The following is a 7956-nucleotide window of genomic DNA, read 5'->3' on the forward strand; positions in this document are numbered from 1 at the left end:
CCCGAAAAGTTCTGCCCACCTAAAACGACTTAGCCGAGCTTGAACGAGCTTTGAGGTTCCTTCGCGGAGAGACGCGTGTCTCTCGATGCACCCATCGCGTGCAGGTGCAAATTGAAGGATGCAATTCCAAGATTACGTCCACATCATGTATACCTTGTGGCATCTATCGGGTGGCCATAATGAGACTCATTATATTTATGGTCAAATTTCAGGATATACGACGAACCGTATGGGTTATTGGTAGAGACTGCCAGCTTGGGTAATACGGATATGACGTAGCCGTAATAAACGGCGTATAGGTCGAGACACGTGGCATTTCCAGCAGGTGCAACAAATGCATCTCGGAATGATTATCTCGTAAACGTTAGATACCCGCTTTGTACGCGGCTGCATATTCATCTTGCTGTGCTGTAAGAATCGACTGTACAAAGACGTCGCAGTGCTCGATACTGTTACATGCGAATTGATAGTCACGGGACGCCGTGTCGCTTGATTAGTTTATTACTTTATTAGACGCCGGTTAGCTTGATTGATAGACGCCGGACCGTGTCAATTATTCTCGATCCGATTGGCAATTCCAATTATTCTTGTAATTTACAGGGCGACTACAGAAATAACTAGGGCGCTTGGAACGTACATTTGTCGATACGGTAACTGAGGTAAAATCGAATATTTACCTCAAAGGGACAAATAATTTTGGCGTTTGGTGACGTTGCCGTCCGACGGCCTGATGGTATTAGTGAAAAAAAAAAAAAAAAAAAAAAAATAAAAAGCTAAAATCCTATGAATGCACCATCCGACGGCACGAGGAAAATCGAGGATTTGACTTTTATTTTTCAAAATCTCAGACCCGGGGATTGCAATTTTGAAAAAATTGAATGTGGCTGTAAACAAGAGATACGTAGAAAAGTAGGTAAGACTTTTTTCTTTAATTACCAACCCCGTATATTATTCACGCAGGCCACTTGTCATCCTTGCTGCAAAGTGTTAATTCGTTGATAGATGACAAATGCAATGAGACTAGAAATTCATGAATTAGTAGACTATTGAGAGCGAGCTCTTAGGAAATATCATTTTAAATTCACTCCCAACGGTATACTAATGAATGAATTTGTATTCCATGACCGTTTCCGTATATCTGTATTATGTGCCCTGTATACCTGTAGCTAATAATTTCTTTCTTCTTACAGAATATTATATTTGTTCCTCCTTCGCTCTCTCTCTCTCTCTCTCTCCCTCTCCCATTCACAGCCGAGAGTACCTCAATGTCGTTAAATTTTATTTCACCCTTTTTAATAATCATACAAATTTCTCTTAGAGGTATTTTTATACCTCGCTTTATCCCACCGTACATAAGCCCCGTGAAAAGTATCCGACTAGATAAATTCGACATTTCACGTCAATTTGTATTCTCCTATGCGATACGGGGGGCACGGAAAGGCCTAATCTTAAAAAAAAAGGCAGTCTGCATTTCAATCGTATACAGCCATCTACGAGCCGTGCCAATATCAGAATTTCATTTTCCAGCAATAACACACCGAATTTCCATATTCCTCGTAATTCCGCCTCTAGCAGATTGTAAGGCAGCGCAACGATCAAACGTACCTTCGCCTCTTCTTCGTTTGCCCAATGAGAGCGAGCAAGACGGCAGATGTGTATCCACGTTAGAGAGAGTGCAAAGCGTAGAATCCGCTCGCGTAAACGGAACACATCCGTTACTCACGGTTAGTGTGTCGGAGCAGCATTGAATCGACGGTTTCCTTTTATGTGAAACCGCGTGTTTCCTTGGTAAATTCTATGCATGGCGAGGTACGTCAGATGCAAGAGTCTTGTACTCCCCTGATCACAGTCGCATGCACAGTCGCTGCTCGTATCTATTTACATAGTGAAAATTCTGGAAAAAAAAAAACTACTCAAAAAAAATAATAAAAATTGTTTCAGTTTCACGGTCATTCTTCTTCGTCGAGAACGACAAGGAACGAGGGACGTTTTTATAATGGTATTTAGATAATTTCGTAATATACGCGAAACCAGTAGCATTCTGTGTATGCAGATTCGCGTATACTTGTATCTTTTATTTCAACCCTAATTAGCGCCTCCCTCCAGAAATCTATATGATAGCGCGGACTCCCACAGACTCCATCCTATTTACATTTGAATAATGTAATTTTACAGAGACCGATTCCACCCTGCTTTTGTTCTACGAAACGATAGACGCAAAAGGAACTTGCTTAATGCGAGAGCCCAGCAAACACAAAGAGTAACCGTTACGTATCAGAATAACAGAATTTCATACTGGGTAATACAATGGTTGTAAAACACGTCGTATCGTTACTTGAGAAAAAAAGAGAAATATATTCAGCGAATGAAATAGTCGCTACGAAATAAAAGTAACGAACGTCCGCCAAAGAATGGACGTGGTACGACTTAATCGCGTTATTTAAAAGATATTAATAACGAAAAAAAAAAAAAAAACTTGAGCATTTACCACTTTTACAATTAATTGTAAATACTTGATTAGAAACTTGATTCGTGTTCGGTGGAATGTCCATTGAGAGAAGATCTTTATTTTCATGGTTGGACTGCATCACATTAAATTTCGAAAATAGGTCATGCTCCATCTGTCAAAATTGAAGTCTGACGTTATGGCCAAATCACATGTGTCATATCAATGTATTATAATGTTATGTAACAGTACGGTAAAATACTCACACGTTATATCGGGACGTATTCATACATTTGTATTGTAAAGTTCAAACGCCATGCGCGCGTATTGAAAAATAAAAATTTCATGGCAAATCACGTGTGAGCTGCTAGGGATAGCTAGGTATATTGATTCGAATCTGTAAAAAAAAAAATGCATTTTTATATCGTCCACGCTATATTAGCGGCTAGAGTATTTTTTTGTACCTAATCAAAGTACGTAACTATTACTTTTTGCTCGCTGGGTATATAGCGTTAAGGCTCAGGTGATTAGTCTCGGTCCTTGCGATTCCTTGGCGCTCGCTTGGGTATGATAAACCGTGAACGTATCGTTGAACGTATGACAAGCCACTTTTACAGTTCATTAGACACACCAGCGGGCTCCGCAAGTTCATGCAAAACTTCATCCCAGGCGTAATGTACTTTTAATTGAAACCTAATAGAGCTTTTAAGTTTTACCACGCATCCCGTTTCGTGTTATCGATTTTCGCACCCACGCTCAAGCGTAGATATATACACACGCACAGACGCCACCCGGACGCAATCTACCTCCGTCTCTCTTTCTCTCTCAAATTTTGTCCTCCGACAGTAATTTGTTTCACGGTGTGCCGGTGGTATTAAACCGAAATAACTTACGGAAAAACTTCGAGAGCTTCGCGGATTATGGTTGGCACAGTAACCAGAAAATTTATAACCCTCGCGGAAGATTATGCGTTTTAAATTAATCGACGTGTAACGGTTATTCAAAAGGTAACTCTTTCCAGCCTATAAAACTTAAAGCTTCGTTGTCAGTATGCTTCGATATTTGTGAGGGCGATAGTTAACTGTCCTCAAATTATCAATGATAAATGATGAGTGATCTTTTTTTTAAGAGATGGATAAAAAGTGAAAATTAATATGTATACAGATATATATACATATGCGTGTATCCACGCATGGGTCGGAGTAAGGGTCAGGCAAATAGTGCACGAGAGAAAGAGCAACGAATCGAGAACGTAATAGCACGAATCTGAACTAACAAATTGAAATCCCTTCACCAATTAATAAATTGGGAGTCCTCACCGGAGCTGGTCCAGCTGATCCTTGAAGGCCCAGAACCGCATCCATAGGACACTCGGGTGGGCACTGCACTAGGGCAAAGAACTGCACTTCCGGAACACTCTCAGAAAATTTATCGAATTTCCTGGATATCGCAAGAGCAACACGAGAACTTGGTATACCGTATCGAAACACGGCTGGAAAAACTGTCAGACAGCACAGAAGCGCGAGGGAGTTCGTGACACCTCGGTCGGTGCCCCGAGACAGACTGCCTTGACAATAGCCAAATTCGAGAACTAATCATTCTGATGATCTGATTGGTCGAGATCCTTATAGCCGATACGAATCAACCCGAGAGCGTAGCTTCTGAACAGGGTCGACAGGAATCGGAAATCAAGAACGTTATCTATATCGGTAGCCGGAGTCGCCTTGTGATCGTGACTCGAAAAATCACATCACAGTATGCACGGTTATTCAGGACTATTGCACCGCTTGGAAATGGTTTTCTCCATTTGATTTTTATTAATTCTTATGGTAGAACCATCTTCAGATGGTGCATTAATCCTGAATAACCGTGTATACACGTATATAGTGATACGACTTCTTTTGTCTATAGATAGCATTCGGTATTTCGAAGTAATGGCGTGGAAATTCATACAGATAATGGCCGCCGGTTGACGCGGGTAACTTTTTTTCTATTTCACATAAGCCATGGCGACGAAATCTCACACGTGCAAACCGAACACGCGCGCACTCGATATATAATTTTTATCTCACTATTTACAGACCGCTCTGCCGTACGCATGCTTTGTTTGCCAGATGACAATCACTCTCCAGGTCCAACAAGTATTACGAACGAACATGTCACTTGTTTACCTGCATGTTTATCCAGTAGCCAAAACAAATAATTTCAAACTTTTCAATGCACTTTGTTTATTTTTCATGAGTCTGCGTAATCGATTCTAAAGAGCTTTCACGAATAAAACGATCGCTCAACGTTTGCTAAAGTAACTGTTGCATAATCGACAAGAACGAAGAATCGCAAGACAGAAATTCTTCGGAGGGCGTCCCTTCTATCGTCTTCGATGCTGCGATACTTGACCTCGTTTCTGGGTGCTGTACGTATAGTACATACATACAAAACCACGTAAAGCAGGAAAAAGAAGAACGAAAAAGATGCAACGAGCCTCATTGTTGTTCATATTTCCACAAAAGCGAGCCATTAAGACGCCATGCAATAAATTTGACATTGTCCAACGATGGTATACGTGTCGCGTTATACACTGCGCATGAAAAGATAAATATAGTTTACCATCGAAAAATCTTTGCCCACCGCCCCACATAGTCCAAGTAAAACAGTGACGATGCCGTCTTATTTCCAAGGACAGTTATATCATAAAACAATACCGTGTGCGACAAGACCGAAAGTAAACTTCGTCGGGCGTCTACCGCCAATGCATCCGAGCCACTGTGTCTTCAACCGCCATATTTTCCGGAGCTTCCCGAGTCCACCCGATGATGGCCGACGGGTCTAACCGTCCCCGTAGGTAAGCGGCACGAATAACGAATTGAGCCACCGAGCATCGGTTGAGTAAGGAAAACAAGAAAAATATTAATTCTACGCTATCAAAGCATATCGCGTTATCTAATAAGTTTTAATGTAAGTATAACGATTATATCTCTAAGCATAAAATTCCAACATTATGCTGATATATCTATTATTACTTAAACCTTGCTGGAAATATATGCTAAATCCAATCTAATGTTCCCTTAAGCACCTACTCGTCCTCCAAGAATCTGAAAGCAACATTATCGACCACGGTCTTAATATTAATATCAAAATATCAATGCTCTCGGCAAGAAATTCTTGTTATGATTCGTGCAGGGTTTTCTACCCCCATACCTTCGACGATTTATCATATTTATTTATCTTTTCTTTGTTTGAGCCCTTCCAGTAACCTTCCTCGCCCATCGCCCCGCCGTTCTCGTTATAAATAGCACGTCGTTACAGGTTACTGGCTTCTATCCCGACGCACAGCTACAACCAGCCCCGCAACCCTCACAATTTTCAAGTAAACGATACGCCATGTATCCTGCGAAAATTTCACCCTCTACGTTATAAGTCTACGATTCCCTCACTCGGGCTCAAGTTTTCGTCAACCCTCTCTATACAATTTAACGAAAGTAATCTCAGGTCTTTGCCGATATTCACGAATGGAATTACACGACCCTGAGAATCTCCGCCGGAGAAAATCCTTCGTAGCAACATAAGTATTATATCCATATAGTAAATAATACCAAGATTCCAGCCTATAATCTGTACGTATAAACATCAAGATAAGATATTAAGTTTCTATATACCTGACATCTCAATCGATTTCCCCGTTGTGCCAGGACTCGAGGAAACGACGGTCATTAGTCTCGCGAATTGTAAAAATAATTCCAGACGTACAATAGCCGTAGGAAGAATTTGCTGCGGGCGTCGATGATAAATTAACCCGCACATCCTTCGCCGTTGATTAATGAGTCAAATGAGAATGCCGAATTTGAATGTCATGATAAAAAGAGAAAAAAAACTTGAGCTCACTTTAGCTTCTTCATTTACGTCGAGACAATAGCCTACTATAAACCGTACGTAGCACAGACGATTCGCGGACAGAGGTCGTAGCTGGGAAAGACATTCTTGTAACGGTTTTTATGTGAGAGGCGCGGGAAATTCAAAAGTTTCGAAGATCCCTCGAGGTATAAAGCTAGCTGTACTCGCATGCAGTTCGAACAGAAGGAAAGTTAGCTGCACGTAAAATCCTTAACGCGTACCAATCTCCACTGCCTCAAGCCGAGTTCACATGCCGTGCGTGTATAAAACGTAAAGCTTCGGCGTAGCCTCGACTGAACTCTTACGTAGATGGAGAGTAAAGGGGGGAGAAAAACGTGTGAAAAGGGAAAGAAGAGGCTCTTCCCGTGAGTAACCGTTGGATCGTAAAACTTTTACCTAAGTATCCTCTCCGAAGAAAAACGTCACGGGGTGTCGGGGAGAGGTTGGACCCAAGGGTGCTTACGGTTTGTTACTCTTTTCAACGACACGATGTAAACTTGTTGATGAGACAGAAAGCCAGCCTGTGTGCAGTCAGGCCGACGCGTGGGATATCGCAAGCACGCGATTCCCGGACTGTTCGACGCAAGCGCCAATGGAGACTTGTAGATGGATTGGAAAAGCGGCTTAAGGCGTTTCCGACGTAAGCGGTAAAAAGGTGATATTGCTGAAAGGCCTTCGGCAACCAGATAACTGTGTACCTTTGGAGCTACGTAAAAGTCAACACAGGAAATCTCTATACCTACTGTACCTGTGTAACAAGGATTGGAGGATCTCGTGGGCGAGATATTCGGGTAAGAACCGCTTTGCCCCGATTACAAAAAAAAAAAAAAAAAAAAATATCTGTCAACAATGAATCTCGCGTGGCTTCGGGTCGCTGCTGTAAAGCAAAGGCAGGATCATTGCGTGCCCGAAAAAGACGTCTACGTGTAATTCGCGATAAAAGGATGGCGAAAAGGAAAAAAAAAAAAAAAAAAAAAAAAAAAAAAAAAAAAAAAAAAAAAAGAAACTTGCCCGCTGATCTGAATAGGGGGGCGTGCTGTCGACAGTTTCAGGCTGAATTTCGCGCCTCGCTAAATAACGTAATTCGCCAAGTTCCGCGTGATTGACAGGTGGAACAACAGGAGTTTCGGATGGGATCGATTCGCGCGAAGAAATAATGCTCAAACTTTTCTCGCCCGGATAAAACGGACTTTCCTGGACCAAAGTGGTGGCACGAGAGAATGAATCGAAAAGAGAGAGAAGGGAGAGAAATGAAGGAAAAGTTTTCGCAGATCAGAGCAGCGGGCGGTTAATTATTGACAGGGGAGAAAACCCCAAAGAGCGATCTCGAATAAGAAAACTTGTTCAGAAATCATAAGTCAACGTTCATTGGTGAATTTTCGTGCCGTTCTCGCTTTTTTTTTTTTTCTTTTCTTTTCTAATTCGCCCGAGGCCAACAATTTTCTCACCCGAAAACGAACGAAAGTAATAAAACGTTTCTTTTCCCTGCTACACGAAGAATTTCCTGTACGCGAAGACTTTGAAATATTTTTCATTTTCTTTTTTTTTTACATACACTTCTTACCCTTAATTTCAATTCCGAAGGAATTTTCATGGTTGCCACCACCCATCCTCCCCTC

General features: G+C 41.6%; 1 protein-coding gene and 1 long non-coding RNA gene across 2 annotated transcripts in view; both read right to left on the reverse strand.

Moving 5' to 3' along the window:
• Positions 1-7956, reverse strand: part of LOC107269145 (zwei Ig domain protein zig-8) — a 164430-nt gene that overhangs the window by 131496 nt on the left and 24978 nt on the right. The gene's annotated exons all lie outside the window — the stretch shown is intronic.
• LOC112494552 lies at positions 1709-3113 on the reverse strand. Its single transcript, XR_003060082.1, has 4 exons — positions 2935-3113; positions 2713-2843; positions 2489-2621; positions 1709-1894 (listed from the first exon to the last, which is right to left on the reverse strand). It is a non-coding gene; the product is annotated as an uncharacterized LOC112494552 (long non-coding RNA).

Source organism: Cephus cinctus, unplaced genomic scaffold (genome assembly GCF_000341935.2).
Source record: "Cephus cinctus unplaced genomic scaffold, Ccin1 Ccin1_scaffold0607, whole genome shotgun sequence".
Taxonomy (NCBI): Eukaryota; Metazoa; Arthropoda; class Insecta; order Hymenoptera; family Cephidae; genus Cephus; species Cephus cinctus.